Raw genomic sequence first — 20,303 nt, 5'->3', positions numbered from 1 at the left:
TTTTTGAGGCGTGAGCACTGCAGAGTTTTTCTTGGCGATGATTTCGTTGTTGTTCAGAGGAGAGCAGGGTATTAACTGGGGGCTGTGGCCCGTCTAGCCCAGGCCAGATATCCAGCCCAGATACTAATTTTTCAAGATGAAAATGGCTAGCCTAGCTATACGTCTTTTTGAGGAATATCCAGGTAAGGTCAACTTGTTATTCTCCGTCCCGCTGGGCTGCAAATCTTTCCTAGGAGGGATGCATTAGGCTTAACAGGAAAATGGGCTTTAAAAAATAATAAATGGGATGTAATTATAAAAACTGGGTAGTAACTATAAAAAATGCACCAAACACAAAATTAGTTTATAAAATATTATTTATGGATTTTGAAAATCTTAAATTTTCATTGTTGTGCGCGCAATGTTTCGTTGGATTTTTATGTAATAGAAATTTATATTTAATCTGACTAGAAATTTTGGGATAAAAATATTTCGGAGCCCATCAAAATATGGGAAATTTTATTGAATTCTGTCTTCAACGGTTGGTTGAAATTATTAATCATTGTCCTAGTTAGAAAATGGGTTGTACTTTTAACAAACTGTAAATGGGCTATTGTAAATTCCATTAGAATTCTAAAATGGGTTGTACATTCTTACAAAACGCAAATGGGCTATAAGTTCTCTGCCACACACTTGTGGGCCTACTAAGTGACACGTCCTCTAAAAAAATAAGTTGACGCGTATGCAAGGCTTTGCCAACTTATTATAGTCAAGTGAAAGGCACATCGACCGAGCACCGTTTCAAGGTTTAAAATGCAGGGTTGTGCTTCCTGGTCAGACTTGGGCAGTGTAGGAACGTTGCTTTCGAAAAGGTCGATCCATTTGTTGGCCCTTGGGGGGTTGAAGGCTTGGAGCGCGCAGGGCGCCGATGCTTTTTAGAATTACTACTACGGTGCAGTAAACTGGTTTATAATTTTGGGTTAGTCAAATCATATTGAAGTGTTAGATGAAAACGAACGCATCGGATTATCTCTTCTACCTTGAACCGTTGCTTTCTGAAAATAGATCGTCTGCCCTGGTATTCTTCTTACTCCCGCCGCCCGGCTGCCATTGGCCAGGCCGCCTACTACCGTCGTCCGCAGCCGGCCTGAGGTCGGCAGCGCTCCCTCGCCAGCCTCGCCGTCCCGCCCTCACCCTGCCCTCTCCACACCGCAGTGCATGCTGCCGCCCCCGGCAATCCCTCTAGCCCTTGAGCTTAAAATAACAGCATATCAAATCGAATATGATTGAAAATATTCAACTGCACAAATACTTCTAATTTATGTCCATGAGCTTATCATCCAACTAAGTTTTTAAATAAAATAGTTGAAACTGGAATTCAACCGGCTCATATAATCTAGTTGCCCTTTTTTCTTCTTGCCAATGACCAGTTGTCCACTTTAACTGTTCACAGATGCTTAATTAAATCTTTCTTGAGCTGCTAATGTGTTGCTCATTGTCGAATTTGTTGATGCATTTGAACGAACTCATCAAATGTGAGCGGGTTCCAATGTGGAATTGGATAAGATCAAACGTGGCCGAACTCATCGAACGCGAGCATTCAATGTGCCACGGTGAACTCCAACAACATGGACCCCCCCCCCCCCCCAAATCGAGCTAGAGCCCGCACATTCTAACAATCCTGCCCGTCCTTCCGCACGAAAGCTTGCAGCTCACGCTGCATTTGCCCTGATCGCCACCGCCCGATGATCTAGAGTGTCAAAAGATGGGTGATCCTACCCACCTTCAGGAAGAGAATACGATGACGTTTGAGAATTTTCTCCTGATGCATCAGTAGACTGACAATCGAAAAACTCATGACCAACTTCGGATTCACAACATTTGTTGGTCTTTTATGTGGACAACTAAAACATGTGTGCGAATTTGAATTCAAACTAGAACTGTTTTATTTTCTTTAAATGTTTGAGTTATAATATTTATGTTTGAGTCATTTAAATATATGTAGCTATTTTCGATGCTCTGGTATACGAAAATGATTGGATGGCTAGCACGCCGTCCGTCGTTCACAGTAGTTATTTTGGTGTTCCGTGTTGAAGTTGTCTTATATTTTCCAGAAAATATCCGCAGTGGTTCTGCTCGAATACTCGATTCATTTATTTGGCTCCATTCCAGGCATGGGTACCGGGGACAGTTAGCGTAGAGCAGCTGCGTCAAGGCTACGTGACAGTTAGCGTTGGTCTCAATTCTACATTTCCGCGGGCTTGATTTGTCGAGACACGTAGAATCTTGTATGGTTTTCACCTTTTCACATCTTCCACGCTCGACCGGTTCTCTACCGCGACGCGCCACTTATCTTTCGCCACTTATCAGCGGACGCCTATTTCTGGCCATGCATTCGGTCGAGCCGGAAGCTACGTTTCGTAATAAACGATCCAAAATTCGCAGAAAAAGAGAGAAGAAAACGATCCAACGGAGCGTGTGTTCCAGACGTTGTGAAAATATCATGGAAGTTGAGACGACGAGCCCGACGTGCGATGCGCGGGTCGGCCGTTTAGGCGGCATGCATGCCTCGCTGCGTCTGGCCGGCGATTCACGGGCGGGGAGATGGGAATCTGGAGGACCGGGTGCCGTACTGCACCGACTACTATAAGCCACTCCTTAAACAAACTGCTCTGTGCTTTTACCTGCCCCTGGCTTCACGTAGCACAAACATGGTGGCCGCTGAGTAAGCAATCCAACATCGTTGGAACGACGGCACGAGGCTGCAGGTGCCTGCGAGTCCAGTGGGACACGCACCGTACAGTCCGGAATCACGGTCACGGCCACTTCATTGTTCTCAGCCATCGCTTTCAATTCTTTTAAGAAGGCATAGGGGATAGTGCAGATAAGTTCAGTTCGTTCGGGTTTCCATGTTTATGTTCGGGCGTTCGGCCTTATGCTGCTTCGCAACCTGTGTTGTGTAGGCTTTGGACGCCTGCCACACTTGCTTATAGTAGAATCATAATTAATCAAAATTCAAACTAGGTTATCATATCACTTGTTTTGAAGGTTATCATACTTCCGTACCGTTTGGTTATTGGTTTTCTTTGGTACTACACCAGTTGCAATTAACTAAGTTCGGTACGTGGATTTTTCTGTAACGCATTTTGGTACGGAACTAGTGCTGGTACTAGTTTACTCATTGCAAAGATATGGTCAAAAGGAAAGAAGAAAAGAAAACTCCTATGCGCGCATCTTTTCCGTACCACGGCATGTATGCAACCCTCGCAAAAATGCACGGTCCTTGCCTCGATAACGACGCACAGGGCGAGGCCATGGACGGAAGCTCCCTATGTTGGTCGCTCCGTCGCGATCGCCGAGTGACACAGCAGTCCGGCCTTTCCACGCAGAAAAGGAGAGCTGAAGAGTCAAGTCTAGAGTGCACCTATTCCTCCCAAGTGAAAGCCACGTCGACCAACATGGTTTTATTGCACTGGAGGCTCCATTGAAAATGCAGCTTATTCCTTTCTAGTCAAGGCTGGGTGCAGTGTACGTTGCTTCCGTGAAGATGGGTTGAGGCCACGGGTGATTTTCCACTGTCTGAGCTAGAGCGATAGCAATATGTACGTGCCCGCGTGTGCCGCTGATCAACTAATTAACTTGATATTCCTCCCTCCTCCAAAAAAGGGTGGACCGCTTCAGAGGATGCACCCTCATGCGTGATCTTACCAGAGAACGGCGGAGTCGGGTGCCGGTGTCAAAAATTCAGTTGGAGATGCCATAACATTCAGTTACAGGTGTCTGAAAATTTCTTTTTCAGTTGCACTTGCATAGATGTTGATTTTGTGTTGCAGATAGGCGGGGGGCGGGGGGGGGGGGGGGGGGGGGGGGACTACCGGAATAACCTTATACGCCTACGGCCTTATCTATGCCGACGGCTGCCGTACGCATAGATGGAGCTATGCCAACGGCCCGGGGAATACTGTCGGCATAGAAAAGCCGCCGGTATACTTCCATCTATGCCTACGGCACCCATAGGCATAGTAAGGCCGTCGGCATATATCGATCTATGCCTACGGCAGCCGTAGGCATAGTTAGGCCGTCGGCATAAAGGTGACCCTCGTGGCCCGGGGACAGACGGCGGGCTGACGCCATCAAATCTATGCCGACGGCCCGGACAGCGGCCGTCGGCATAAATATCATATGTTTTTTTATTAGGAGCTGCCACGTGGCAGAGCTATGTCGACGGCAAAGCTGTAGGCATAGTTTTTCATCTATGCCTACGTGGCACCTCCTAGTAGCCCCTTGCCAAGAACAATGCCTAGGCATAGATATCATCTGTTTTTTATTTTTTAAATTATTTTTTGTTTTTAAAAGTTAAAATTTGACTAATTTAAATCTAACTTATCTAAACTTAAACATACACAAATTATACATCGACTTGGGGTAGAATTATCCATAGATTATGAATATATAGTTTGCTTTTGTTTTTGAGTATGTTAGAAATGTGACCTCATGTGCTTTTGCATATAGGTCCTTATAATTTGTTAAAATCATAAGTAATTGATACTTGGATCGATTTTGACAAATTTTATATGGTTTTTATCAGAAACTTGAAATGATTCTGTTGCTATACTATTTTACAAATTTGAACAAACTTAAATCATGTTTGCTTCAAATTTACAAAAAACACAGTTTTGTTTTGAATTTTTTGTAAATTTTTCATTCCTTGGCCAATCGAGACAAATTTTATATCTACATCCATCAGATTGTTTCAAGGATTGTGGTGGCAGGCGCAAACACCCGGCAACCGGCTCCGGAGTGTGACTCCTTCATGGAACGTCGGCACTTGGAGGGGGGAAACGGCCACGTTGGGTCGACACGGAGGGAATCTTATGGTGGGTTTGGCCCAAACCTTGTTCTCAAGTGTTCCTATAGGCTGACCTATCATAACCAGGTGAAAACATCCATTGGTTAAATCTCGTCTGATGAAAGTCAAAGGCGTAGATCTCCAGGTCAACTGGTCCAGGGTTAGGCCAGTTGAGGGCCTTCGGGGGGTAGCAATGCCACCAGAGCATTACGACGGGTCCTCATACATGTTTTAAGGTGTGGTGGCATGTCTGAAGAGGCAATACGTGGCTCCGGTGTGAGGTCCCCGCCCCTCACGGACGACAATAAAATCGAAATAATCCCTCTATGGTTTTGGCGTTGCATGAATATTTTTGAACACTCGGAGCATGATCAATTCATGAAACTTTTACACAGTGTATACACAGTGTAGACACATGTGAAATAATCGAAATAATCCTCATGTAAAAAACTCATGATTTTATCGCGCTCCGAGTATTTAATAATATTCACGCCGCATCGTTACCGCGGAATTTCTACTACCGTGTCATCGCCGTCCATGAGGGGGGGCACACCCCGGAGACGCGTGTTGCCTCTTCGGATATGCCACCACACCGTACGGCATGTATGAGGTCCCGGTGCGATGCTCCGGTGGCATTGCTACCCCCAGGACCCTCGTCCCGCCTAACCATGTAGCGTTTGACCACGGGATCTAGCCCTTTCACTTTGCACGAACGGGCTTTGACCAGTGGAACTCTCCACCCGGTTGTGTTAGGTCAGCCCATAGGAACACTTTGGAGCAACATCCGGGCCAAAGCCACAGCAAGATCCCCTCCGTGTACACCCGACGCGTCCGTTTCCCCCCTCCAGGTGCCGTCGGCGGCTCCGTCCGTGAGGGGGGACACACCCCGGAGATGCGTGCCGGGCGTTTGCAACCGCCACAACACTTCCAGACTTGTGAGATGCTGCCTACGCAAGATTTGGCGGCATGCTAGCCCCTGGAGGCCACCGGCCACAGTCGTAGACACGCAAAGAGCAATCCACGTAGAGGGAAGTGTTCAGATACTTCTCCATCACCAAAAATTATGAAAAATTACCATCAGTCCTATAGCACATGTGCCCACGTCGTGTAAAAAACTCATGATTTTATCGCGCTCCGAGTATTTAATAACATTCACGCCGCATCGTTACCGCAGAACGTCTACTACCGTGTCATCGTCGTTCGTGAGGGGGGGGGGGCATACCCCGGAGACGTGTGCCGCCTCTTCATACATGCCACCACACCGTACGGCGTGTATGAGGTCCCGGTGCGATGCTCCGGTAGCATTGCTACCCCCAGGGTCCCCGTCCCGCCTAACCCTGTAGCGTTTGACCACGGGATCTAGCCCTTTGACTTTGCACGGACGGGCTTTGACCAGTTGAACTCTTCACCCGGTTGTGTTGGGTCAGCCCATAGGAACACTTTGGAGCAACATCCGGGCCAAAGCCACAGCAAGATCCCCTTCGTATAGATCCGATGCGTCCGTTTCACCCCTCCAGGTGCCGGCGGCGGCGTCGTCCGTGAGGGAGGCCACACCCCGGAGACGCGTGCCGAGCGTTTGCAACCGCCACAACACTTCCAAACTTGTGAGAGGCCGCCTACGCAAGATTTGGCGGCATACTAGCCCCCGGAGGCCACCGGCCACAGTCGTAGACACGCGAAGAGCAATCCGCATAGAGGGAAGTGTTCAGATACTTCTCCATCACCAAAAAATATGAAAAATTACCATCACTCCTATAGCACATGTGCACACGTCGTGTAAAAACTCATGATTTTATCGCGCTCCGAGTATTTAATAATATTCACGCCGCATCGTTACCGCAGAACGTCTACTACCGTGTCATCGCCATCCGTGAGGGGGGCACACCCCGGAGACGTGTGCCGCCTCTTCGGACATGCCACCACTCCGTACAGCATGTATGAGGGCCCGGTGCGATGCTCCAGTGGCATTGCTACCCCCCAGGGCCCCCGTCCCGCCTAACCCTGTAGCGTTTGACCACGGGATCTAGCCCTTTGACTTTGCACGGACGGACTTTGACCAGTGGACTTATCCACCCGGTTGTGTTAGGTCGGCCCATAGGAACACTTTGGAGCAACATTCGGGTCAGACCCACAGCAAGATCCCCTTCGTGTAGACCCGACACGTCCGTTTCCCCCATCCAGGTGTCGGCGGTGGCGCCATCCGTGAGGGGGGCACACCCCGGAGACGCGTGCCACATCTTCGGACATGCCACCATACCGTATGGCCTGTATGAGGTCCCGGTGCGATGCTCCGGTGGCATTGCTACCCCCCGAGGGCCCCCGTCCCGCCTAACCCTGTAGTGTTTGACCACGGGATCTAACCCTTTGACTTTGCACGGACGGCTTTGACCAGTGGAACTCTCCATCCGGTTGTATTAGGTCAGCCCATAGGAACACTTTGGAGCAATATCTGGGCTAAAGCCACAGCAAGATCCCCTTCCGTGTAGACCCGACGCGTCCGTTTCCCCCCTCCAGGTGCCGGCGGTGGCACCGTCCGTGAGGGGGGGGGGCACACCCCCGGAGACGCGTGCCAGGCGTTTGCAACCGCCACAATACTTCCAGACTTGTGAGAGGCCGCCTACGCAAGATTTGGCGGCATGCTAGCTCCTGGAGGCTGCCGGCCACAGTCGTAGACACGCGAAGAGCAATCCACGTAGAGGGAAGTGTTCAGATACTTCTCCATCACCAAAAATTATGAAAAATTACCATCAGTCCTATCTCACATGTGCCCACGTCGTGTATAAAACTCATGATTTTATCGCGCTCCGAGTATTTAATAATATTCACGCCGCATCGTTACCGCAGAACGTCTACTACTGTGCCATCGCCGTCCGTGAGGGGGGTACACCCCGGAGTTGTCAATTCAGCTGAGTTCTCATGAAGGCGCCTCACCTGAGCCTGATGCAGACGAACCTCCACCGGAGAGACCCTCCGTCGCCGCGTGCAGATCAGTCGACCGCCATGGTCGCAGCAGCGCCGCTGCAGACCACCCTCGCAGAGGCCACGACAGGCCCCTGGCATCATATATGATTTAACAAGTCACTTTGCGTACAGTTTCTCAAATGACTGTAGGCAAAATGGGTTTATAGATTTTTTAATTCTAAAAAGTTCATTTTTTAAAAAATACATGAAATTTGGCAGAATATTGGTTTATGATTCATAGAGGGTGTGGAAAAAGTTTGAAAAGATTTCATAAAAATCTAATAAATCTAGCAAAACAAATACGTAAAGAAGCACACAGAAATGAAGACTTCCTATTGGGTGACCACCCGGTCACGCGGATCGGTGACGTGGATGGCTGGCCACACGCTCCTCTGCACCTCCAAAAAGAAAAGAAGAAAAGAAAACGCACGCAGGCACGATATAAAATTAAATGAAATTTTGGGCCTTCCCGCGCCACTCAGTCCACTTTCCTCCCACCCACCAAAATTAAAAAAAAAGAAAGGAAGAGAAGCGAGAGAGAGCCCACCCAAGACCCAACACAGCCGCACCACTCCCCACCCCACCACGCAGCCCTCGACCTCTCTCTCTCCCCGCGAGCCTTCTCCGCCGCCGCCGCCCACGCGGCCGATTCCGGCGGCTGCCGGCGACGCCAAGCACACTCCCATGATCGCCTCCGTCCGCTCCGTATTCCCCTCCGAGCAGATTCGTCGCTCGCGTCCTCTACCGGTCACCCGCGACCGTCCCCTAAGCTAGGGTTTTGGCCACCGCGTCGCCGGCGTGGCTCCGGCGGCACAGGTACATCTCTCCGTTGAGATCCCCCGCAACCCACCCTCTCTTACTCGCCTCGTATCCTCTCCCTCCCAGATCGAGCACGCCACCGTCGCCATCGTTTAGCTCGCGCTGGAACATCAAAGGGAAGGCCATGGACGACGCCGCTCCAGCCCTACTCTGACCCATCAAGGTCAGCCCCTCCCTCTCCTATTCGATTTGTTCCCCTACCCTTCCTTGATGTGCCTACCTTCCTCACCCACACGCAGCAGTAGCAGCAACTCGATGCAGGGACGAGGGAGAGGAGGAGTCCTGCTTCCCCCGCGTGCATCCTCTCTCTCGGAACGACGCCCAACCTCAAGCGAGAGGTTTCCCTTCCCCTCCACGCCTCCCTTGTCCTCCTCGATTTCCTAGGCTTGCTCTCAATTTGCTGCTGCTCTGCTCTGCTCTGCATTTTTACTTGCACACATGCTTGACTGAATTTTGAATGGGTGCTAATGCTGTCACACTCCACTGCTGGGTCCTCCTAGCTAGCTAGCTCTCAGTTTGGATTGCCCTTGTTGGTTGCTGCAGCCAGGCTAGGCATATCTTGCATACTATCGACCGATTGAAACTTGTTTGCATATATTGCAAATTTCCATGCCTAGTGAACTAGCCCTGTACGTATTTTTTTGATAGCACAGTCTAACCGAAGTTTGTGTTTGTGCTAAATGGAACACCTGATGCACTTGTCTTGGTACTGCTTTTGTTGCTGTGACGGTGTGGTGTTCAAACAGTTAATGCCACTCATCCATTGATGAACTAGAGTCCATCTCCGGTTTGAATTGACTCTGCTTTTAGTATATTTTGCTTGCTACCCCAAAAATGCAGTAGAATTTAGCTTATGAATTGGTCTGGTTGGATTTCTCAAGTTATCTCAAGATGCTACAAAATAAATGGTTGTTGTCTCTCCCTTTGATGTTTAATTTGATTTGATTCGGTTTCCTCACGCCTCTCTGTTTGCTCTGTTCGTGCTGCTGCCGGATCTAGGAAGGTCTTTGAGAACCTGAAGGTTCTTCTTTTGATTGATAGATGCATGTGTGGGTGGCAGCAGATCAACCTCCTTCTCAACCCATGTGTAAGCCCAGCCCCTGAGATACTCACCTTCTCAACCCAATTTTTTTTGTCTATCTTGTTCCTTGACAAGCAAATTTTTTTAGGCCAAAACTTTTTGTTCCATTACTACCATCTTGCTGCGCTCGATATCCATGCCCTAATTCATACCTGATCCATTCTTAGATGCTAGTAAGTAAACATGACATGTGGTAGAAAACATATTAAGCCACCATTACGTGTGAATTACACCGGCTCATGTCAGCGTATGTAGTTTGGATGAAAATTTCTTTTTGGAAACAAATGCATCAACACTGACAGAACCATTCATGATTAGTTCTGTCCTGTGCAAAATGTAGTGCTAGTTCTGTAGTTCGTCATATGTACACATGTGCTCTGCGGTTTTAGTTCTTCTTGTGTTGCTGCACTTGGTCTAGAGATACAACAACATTAGTTAGGTCCATGCATGGATGGATGGATCAACACATACAACTAGCAGTGCTAGTAACAACAAAATATAACCTTGTGATTGATTCTGTTGAGGCTAGCATTCTCTGTTTGTTTTGGAGCCCAACCATGTACTGTACGTACTAAGCTACCTCATGCACACGCATAGCCAGCTCGATTGATTTCTGTAGATACTAGCACCAGCATGCATGTGTCTCCTATACTAGCTTGTTTAATTTTTGTACTAGCTCAACAACACTAGCTCTGACTTGTTCGTTTGATTCGGAGCAGCAGGCATCCTCCGTGGATGATGACGACAACCAGGGCATCCACCGCCACGACGACACCACGCACATGGTCCAACTCGGCTACAGCCTCCTCTACCGCGTGACTGTGGACGCGTTCGTGTTCGGCATCGACTACAACCTCCTCTCCGGTGAGTCCATCTCCCACCTCTAGCTCCCGCTCTTGTGCTGCTATAGCAGTACCTTGCTCTGTTTCATGCGCATGGGTGATTTTGTTTGTGCTTGTGCCATGAGAAAGATCATTCCTATTTACAGTGATGATGATTCAGAGTAGCACACTTGTTAAATTCTGCTCTTGTACTACCTCATTTGTGGTTGTTGGTTACTGCAGCTAGGTTTTGTTAACCGTTGGTGTTTAATCTAGCTAGCTAGTAGTGTTGGCAGCTAGCAAGTAGTGTTGGCAGCAAGCTACTCCTGTACTAGTAGTTCATCCATATGTGTAATTGATCCTTCCCAGTAATTGAATAATGTGAAGAAATCATATTGTATCAGCTATGTAGTGCGAACATCAGATCATTTACAACGGAAATCTTTGTTTGCCTCCCGGTAGAAGTGTTTCTTGTAACATTTTGGTGATTTCCTTTTGGTAGATGCAGTGTATATATTACATATTCATCCTTATGTGTAGGATCCTTGGTTCATTAAACTGACTGCATGCCACCTCTGTCATCGCCGCCCCGTCTCCCGCACCATCGGCACCGCCCCTCTACCTTCTCCTTTGATGTTGTACCGGATTCTTAAAATGAAAATGTTGTGTACATCAAAAATATTTTATGGTCTATGTTTGCAAATTCATGGTTGTTGAATCATGTCTTATAAGTGTATTGGAAATTGCTAGCCTTTTAGGCTAGTATTTTTTAGTGGATTCTTAGAATGAAAATGTTGTGTGCATCAAAAATATTTTATGGTCTGTGTTCAAATCCATGGTTGTTGAATCATGTTTTATAATTGTATTGGAAATTGCTAGCCTTTTTGGCTAGTATTTTTTTGGTTTTGGTTCGTAAGTATGCCTACGGTTGTCAGCATAGATATGCACAGGGCTACCCAGGGCCTGCCATGTGGCAGGGATATGCCGTCAGCAGGGATTTGCCGTAGGCATAGCTCTGCTGCCAGGAGTCACCAGAGGCCGCCACGTGGCAGAGGTATGCCTACGGCAAAGCCGTCGGCATAGATTTTCACCTATGCCGACGGCAAAGCCGTAGGCATACCTCTGCCACGCGGCGGCCTATGATTTGTTAGCGCTTTTGACGGCGCCGTCCATTGCCGTCAGGTGAAAATCACTGTCGACGGCTAAACTATGCTGACGGCCAGATGGAAGCCATCGGCATAGGCCCCTATGCCGACGGCTAAACTATGCCGACGGTCTGACAAGACTACGCTGACGTGATCTATGCCGACGGGGCTATGCCGACGGCAGCCGTAGGCATAGATGTATGCCGACGGGAAATGGCCTATGCCGACGGCCCTGGGCCGTCGGCATAGGTGGCGAGTCCGGGGGGTGTGCTTGGGCTCATTGCCACGCACCATCTGCATCGCATCGGTGTCGCGGTCGCCATCTACCCTCTCCTCCTCATCCAGAAATACAGACAGATTCCTGGTTCCTGACACCACCCCTATCTTGTGAGGCGCGAGAGCGGTACTTACACCACCTAGCCCACTGTCTGGGATCTTCCGAATATGCCTCGTCCAACGCCCAAAGCAGGATCTCGATCGCAAGACTTGAACGGTCGGGAATCATCGGCGCCAGCTCATAGTTCATGGCTACGGACATCACACCCGTTGCGCCCCCGAAGCCCACGCCCTGGGAAGCAGCGCAGACCAAGCAAGATGTCCAACACACATTCCACCATCGGGGATTTCTGGAGCACCCAAGACAATGCTTTCATGAAGGGGGTGACGTCATGATGCCGCCATTGTCCGGTCCGGCCAACCAGGCCTAGGGTTTTCCCCGACGCTCGAGGGACACCATAGAGAGGCCATAGAAGCGCCTTCAAGAAGGGGACGACACCCACATGTGTCGCCACTACTAGAATTGGCAACTCGGGCATGGCTTTCACCTAGCCTGAGACCGAACAATCTCAAAGAAGCCGCTACAGTCGAAGACGTGGACATGAGAATGCTGGCTGGAGCAGCCACCATGGGAAGGAGAGACGCGCCCACTAGACCCACCAGTACTCGGTGCTGCCCTCGCTGCAGGCACCCGAGACGCCACAACTAAATCTGCGCACAGAAAACCCGGACGTACCGCCACCAGCTCCAAACGGTCAGCCCGAAGAGAGTCGTGGCTAGGTCATTCCGCCAGGATAGATGCCAGAACTAGGGCAAGGACTCGCCGCAGCACGCGTCAGAGGATGGTGGCCGACAGGGGAAGCAAGCTGACGGAGAACGGGTTTGGATCCCACCGTAAACGCGCACCAGGCTACAAACCACTGAGCCAGCAGGGGAAAAGCGGGGAAGCTGGTGACTGCAAATGGTGTAGCCTGGTGCGGAGGGGGCCACAGCAGTGCCGAACAGGTACGCAGTAGGTGGCTCCTTAGTGGTGCCATGGATCTGGCAGGGGGATGGACCAGGGATGGTGACCTAGAAGTAGAGGTGATCAGGCCGTGGAAGACGAGAGAATGACGAAGGAATGTGGCTGGAGCAAGAGGCCACGCATAGCTCAGACAAACGACGCGACAATTGGAGCTTGGCAATGTTCCTCGCCGCCACCGTCCCTGCACGAGCTTCGTCCACAAGAGCCTCTGATGGTGGCGCGGTGGAAGGGAGGTGCCGGCTGAGATGGTAGCGACGGGTAGGGTTCTCCCGTGTCAAAGGTGGCGCGGTGGAAGGGAGGTGCCGGGTGAGATGGTGGCGATGGGTAGGGTTCCCCCGTGTCATCTGAGGAGGGCGGAGCGGTGAAAGGGGGGGGGGGGGTTCAATAAAACTTGTTGCCTGTGATGAAATGAAATTTGTGATAGAAGATGAGACTGATCAATGACTTCTTGATGGATGCTGTTCATATCTACGTTCGTCGATCAATCGCTCCGTCACCGACAAGGTGGCCAATGCAATATAATGCACTGCTCAGCAATCGGAAGCGTGTATACCCAGCAGGCGCTCGCTAGCTAGATACTGTTGCTAGTACGACATGTGGTTACGTGCCAACCGTACGTTCGGTGAAGATGGCGCCCGCGCATGCACGTAGGTAGTACACGTAACACGTAGGTGCACACGTGGTTTCTTGCATGGATGTCTGTCGACTGCATCGCTGGCATGCCGCAGTCATTGCGTGCCGCGTGTGCGTCACTGTAATCACAGGGATAGAGCGAGTTGTCATTTTATTTTCCACCGCCCAGAAAAAATAAAGCTACGCTGCGTTTACTGTAGTGGATGCTGCCGTGTTAGAGCGAGCCGAGACAACGAAAGAAAAACTATACATAGTCAAACAAGCACGGCCATGCAAGCAGCAAACTGTCACCAAGCCCACCTGCGTCCCGCACCCCTACATGCACGGGCCATGTACGTACGTACGGTGCACGTCCCAGGACACCTCGGTCGGTTCCAATTGGCAAGCACGTCCTCGATCGCGTACTGGCTCGTCTTTGCGAAAAGCACATCCACTAAACAAGCTTATCATGTTCGGTCATGCCCTCCCAAAGCTTCGTGTTTGCGCTTTCTGGCACAAGTGGCAGCAAAAGGGAACATATTTGTTCCTTCTCGGGCACGTCCTTCCGTACCGCGGCATGTACGTAGAGGATGAAATTCGTACACCGTCCGTCACCCGCGAAAGCCCAAAGCGACGCGGGACCTTGGCTCTGTTTGGATTCATAGGTTAGAGTTAGTTTGGGTTAGATTGGACTCAACTAATCCAAAAATATTCAAACAGGAGGGTTAGTTAGGTTAGATTCATCTAAACCATCCAAAAAATCTAACCCACCCAAGTAGTGCTTATTTGGGTTAGTTCTTCTCGGGATCATTAAAAAAACACTTTCTCTTGTTGTCGCCGCAGCAGATCCCTCCCCACTTCCTCGAAGCTTCTCTTCCTCTCCCTCCCTCCCTCTCGCACCGTCCGTGAAGGCGCCTAACCGTATCCACGCTCCATCTAACTCTATCATGCAAATACCTTTTTGGCTAGAGTTAATTTAGAATTAGTTTCAGAGTTAGAATCTAACTCTAACCTCTAACAGAGTTAGAATATTCAAACAGGCCCTTGGTGGCTCCCCGATGGCCGGTGTGCAAGCCCACCTCATAGCTACAGCTGGCAACTGTTCGCTATTAAATCGATCGATGAATCCCACGTGTGTTTGTGTGAGTATATCCCAGACGTGTATCATCTTTCACGGTCGACTACGAGAGCTAGCTACCGACAATAACACATGTCCTCTCTCCTCTGTGAATGTTTTTGTTTTCTGGTTTTATTTATGTTTCGTTTGCGCGTTTCAGGGAAGATTTCACCACAAGCACAATGCCCAAAACGATGTATCGGTCACGGACGAGGAATCAGATCGAGCGCAGCTGCACGCCGCTTAGTAGCCAAGGTGCATGGAAGCAAGCACACTGCCCTACGGCCTACAGTACGCCGTTGAAAATGGTAGTGATCGATGCATCGACTTGTACAAACCCTCTGGGCCTGCCACCGTTAATCCATTGCTCGATGGTGGCAGGGAGTCCACGCGTGACCCGTACAGTACAGTCCGGAATCACGGTCACGGGATCTCCCACGAATTTATTTATATATTTTCCGCATGATCGTGCCGACAGATATGAGTATTTCCGTCCGGCTCTTCATGTTCATGTCAGCCCGACTTTGCTACTGGCCACCTTTCCACACAACTTGTCAAGCGCGAGCACACTTTTGTCTTTTGACGCATGCATGCATGCCTACAATAGCTAAACTAACAAGGTTATCAACTTTGTTCGTGCTTCCATTCCGTACCACGGCATGTACCTGGCTGTTCTAGTGTCCTCGCCGTGAAAGAAACGCGCGGCCTTCGCGAAGCTATACATGTTCGCCGTCACAGAATAACGGAAAGCAACCCATTACGTCCGTCTCTTTTGAGCTTCCGCAGAGAAAAATGAAATGAAATGCTCAAGTGCGCATCTTCTTTCCGAGCGGTGAAAGTCACGTCGACGTCAGGAAGATCGATCCATGGATCCGTGCGTTGGAGCAGTCGGTCCGGGCTAGATTTTTCACCGTCGTGTGGCCGAGCAGTAGCCCCTGTCGTGCTATGAAACTGTCGGCTGTAGCAGCTAGCTAGCACCCACTCTCAGAAACTTATGTCGATCATGTCCATTTGCACCGGAAAGTTGGATAAACTAGAGCCATCAGGGAGGCGGGGGAGAGGGGTGAAACGGCTTCAAGCGATGCAGCATGATGCGTGACCTTAATTAATGGAGAAGGACACGATCAACACGTCGCAGGTGAGGTGGGCCGCTGCCGGTGTCGGTGCCCCCACACCGGCTGGCCGTGCCGCGTCCGTAGTCCGGCACGTACGGCGTACGGAAGGAGGGCCCGACCCAGTCACCGATCGAGCAAAGGCTAGCTGGAGAGTGGACAGTGATAGGTCCGTGAACCCTATATCCTTGAACGTGTGTGTGAAAAAACCGTGAAAGATTTGAGTGGCCCATTCAGGGGCATGAACTCCCTCATCTATCTCATGGTTTGACATGGAGGAGAGGACTCAGCGCGATACTACTCTCTATAGTTTTCTCAAAAGAAGATGGATTAGCCAGTGTTGAAATACGTTTCCCAAATGCCAACAACAGCTCAAACCATCGGTGGTCGTGAGTTTGTCTCACTCCCAACAGCTACTCTAGTTGATTAAGCTCATTGGGACCTGACAACTGACAAGTCGTGCCATGTCGATTATCGATTAAGTTCATCTCTACTGTGATCGAGTTGATTAAGTTGATTAAGTTGATGGTACCATGGACCAATCAATCAATGACTTGAGATCGGGTGCTCCATCTAAGTCGATGGTGCTATCTATGTGTATCCTCCCAGTCCCCGACATGGTGGCCCATGCATGTTACTACTACCCACCCACCGGAAGCGTCTCATGCATGCATCTACTACGTATTTGTCACAGTTACCTGCCAGCCGACGCCATATTGTTTCACTTGCACTCGTAACACGTATGGTGCTTTCCTGCATGGATGTCTAGCTGGAGCATATACAGAGCATCACGGGCATGCACGCCGCAGTTACTGCGTGCCGCGTGTGCAGCACCAATACTCGTCGACCGACCGAGCTGTCCTTTTTTCTTTTGCACCGCCCAGACCAGAGGAGTGACCAAGAAAGGGATGCAAGACAAGCACGCACAGTGGTCTATCCACACAATCAGCGAGCAGTCACGAAACCCACCCACCTACGTCCCGCACCGCACCGCGCCGTACAGTCCGGAATCACGGGCGGTGTACCGTGCACGTCCCGTCTGCTGGCGCCGCACAATTTCCTGTGGCCTTTTGCGTCCTGTCACTCGCACGATCGACCGACCAGCTGCTCGTCATCTTGCACCGAGAATTCTAGTGAGATGCTCCTGCTTTTGACTCCACCTCCATGCCCTCTTTTGCTTTGCCAAAATAAAATCCACTAAACTTACAAGACAGGTTTATCGTGTTCGTTTTTACGCCATCTCAAAGCTGCTTCTAGTAGCGCCACTAAACTTACTAGGCACCTTTATTCTTTCTTTGGCGCGTCCCTTCCGTACCACGGCATGCACCAAGCAGGTATTCGCACTCGATCCGTCTGCCGCCCGCGAGAGCGACGCGCGACTTTCAAGGCTCCCCGCCGGCCGGCGTGCCCCTGGTTCGTGCCTCGGTCGGCATCGCCGAGGACGGACGGATGAGTTGAACTAGACTACTGGGCCAACGCAGATATGCAGATCAGCCACGTACTACGGTAGTACGATCACACAAGTCCGTCGTGCTCATTACCTGACCGGCTAACTTTTTTGGGGTCAACTAGTTTGTTTATCCTTGAAGGGTTTCATGGATCGAGTCATAGCCGGTAATTGGGCGACCCATTTTCTCCGCGGCCGTCCGTTTGAATCGGCGCGGACAAAAATGCCGGCCCAACGCGCCAACCTGAACGAATGCGCGGCCGTTTTCGTCCGTCTGCCGACCCATTCCCGGTTCATTTTTGAGCCTGATTTGCGTCGGCGCGGATACAAGACGGACGCGCGCGCTCGCTCTCTTTTTTCACGGGCCCGCTGGTCGGTGGCACATTGGATTCATACCCTCGCCCGCCTGCTACGCCGCCGGCCATTTTTTTCAGATAAAAATGGATACATAGATAGTTCTAGCGTACACAGATAAAAGAAAAGACCACTACTCATCGCTTTCTGACTCCCACTCGATAATGTCCTCCTCCGACGTCTGAATGTAGGCGTCAATATACGCCTCGTCTTCAAAATCCCAAACCGCCATTTCTCGTAGCTTCAGTTTCAATTGAGCTGCCTACTTTCGCGAACGCTTGTTCTCCCGATAGACGGCTCGCTCCCTCCTTCTCTCGCCCCTCTCCAACCTTCTTTGCTTGTAGAACTGGCGCTCGTCGATGATGTCCTATGGGAAGCCTCCGCGCCACACTACCAAGGCTTCCACGTCCTTCTCCGTGATGGCGAGGCGACGCTGCCGCCTTCGGTGGACACGACGATCCTCGTGGGTGAAAAGCCGCGGGAGAGGCGTCAGATCCTGCGCCCGCTGGCTCGACACGTTGGAAAAATTCATATCCCGATGAGGCCTCAGGAGGCGCCACGCCGTCGCGTCGTGCGCGCGGGCCGCCTCCTCTGCGGCGTCGAAGGTGACGAGGATGAGACGTTTCTCGCGAAACCATATCACGGAGTAGAAGGCGCCGGAGCGGCGCTCGCGGACTCCGCGAAAATCCGAAGCGCCCAGGCGGCGGATCGACATGGTGACGCAAAGACGGCGAGAGTGGGCGGCGGACAGAGCGTGAAGAGAGCGCCTTCTTTATAACGAGCGCCGGCCGCGACGCGCGCGCGAACCTTTCCCTCACGCTGGAGCGCCAAAACCAACGCGCTCTAGGCCGCTTTCCCACGCGCTGGTGCGCCAAAACCAGGACGACGGCACGATCTAAAACGCGCACAGTCATGAAATGGGCCGGTCCGTTGGGCGCACTGCCAACCCAAAACTAAAAAAGGACGGACGGCGGCCGGGCGACCGACTCAAACGGACAAAAACACCGTTTGTTTGGGTCGGTCCGTTGGAGTTGCTCTAACTGTCTTCTGCAGGACCGATGAATGGACGCCGTGTGTACGTGTTTGTTGGAACATCCGGGGGCTGTTTCAGTGTTTGCCATCGACGATAACACGCGCTTCAACGAAGAAGAGATTCCCGGCTTCCCGTCGCGCGATGTCCAAATAAATCGATCAGTGGGTCACGGACGAGGAATCAGACCGGGCGCAGGTGCAGCAGCACGCCGACGCCAACGCCGCTTAAGCAAAGAAAGTGCACGGAGGCATGCAAGCGCACTGCCCGACGTACGCCGTTGCTCAGGCATCGGCTTCTGTAAACAAGCCTTCTCTGCCTGCCACCGGTTAGCTCCAGGCACACCGTTAATCTCGTTGGAGGCAAACGTGGGACTCGTACCGTGCAGTCCGGGATCACGGGCTCCAGGCCGGAACAATCACCATCGTTTCCCCACGAATTTATTACATGCGGTATTTTCTTTGAGGGGTACCTGCACTATTTTTCTAAGCAGGCATGGGTGAGGAGGATGACGGTGCAGACATATATTTTCCTCCGGCTTTTCACGCCCCCGTCAGCCCAACTTTGCTCTTTCGCTACTTTCTCACACAACTTGATGATGATGATTAGATAAACTGAACAGAGGGAGGCCATCTTGTCGATTCGTGCTTCCCTTCCGTACCGCGGCGTGTACCTGACTGCCACCTCTCGCCGCCCGCCGCCTTCCAAGCTTCTCTTCTCTTCTCTCAAAAAGAAAAGAGAAGCTAAGAGTACAAGCATGCCTCACGTAATTTTCCTGCTCTCGCACCGCTCAAATGCAGCGTGGTCAAAACCTGGCCGGGCACGTATTGATTTCCAGAAGATCGATCCGCGGATTCGTGCAGGGTCAACAGCGCAACGTGACGGCTAGTTTTGGACAGGAACGCAGCGACCAATCGTGTACCTACGTACGTATAGGACAGCGGCACTGCCTCTACTACTTCTACAAAGCGCGTAGAAAAGGGAGAAAACAAGGCCGAACCGATGATGACTCGCGTGCTCGTGCGTCAATCCTCTCTTCTTGGCTGATCCTGACCAGATTTGGTTCTTGCTTCCTTTGACATCCATAGCTTGTTACTTAGCACTCCGTGTAAAAAACACCCCCTATACATTAATTAAACAATAAAACAATTACAGATGATTGTAAAACTGTTACCACTTGATTAATGAATGTTTCCCCCCCGCAAAAAAGATTGAACAAGAAAATCTGTGCATAGTTCCGGGGTTATCAAGTTATCAACTATACTAATTACCGTAGAACAATTGTTCTACGGTATCGGGGTTAAAAAAAGTATCAACTACTCCAGACGGTTCACAAATATAAGATGTTCTACTTATTATTTTTCTAAATTGGATGCATATAAAAACATTTTAGTGTGTCTGTTTGCTCGTTTTCATCCGTATGTGATCCATATTGAAATATCCAAAACATATATTTATGAACACGGGAGTAGTGCAGTCATAGTGTGTGAACTCTACTTATTTTGCTGGAAGTTGCAAGCCAACACTTATACAGAATCTCAGCCACAATACCTTTTTCCAAAGAAGCACAACTGTACACTTTGTAACAATTGTTTAGGGGGTTTTGTAACATTTTGTAAGACCCAACTATCACACTCTGTCCAATTTGAGACGGACAGGCTAGGAAAAAACCGAGA

Source organism: Triticum aestivum, chromosome 6A (assembly GCF_018294505.1).
Source record: "Triticum aestivum cultivar Chinese Spring chromosome 6A, IWGSC CS RefSeq v2.1, whole genome shotgun sequence".
In the NCBI taxonomy this organism is placed as follows: Eukaryota; Viridiplantae; Streptophyta; class Magnoliopsida; order Poales; family Poaceae; genus Triticum; species Triticum aestivum.
Note: the sequence above shows the minus strand (reverse complement) of the source record.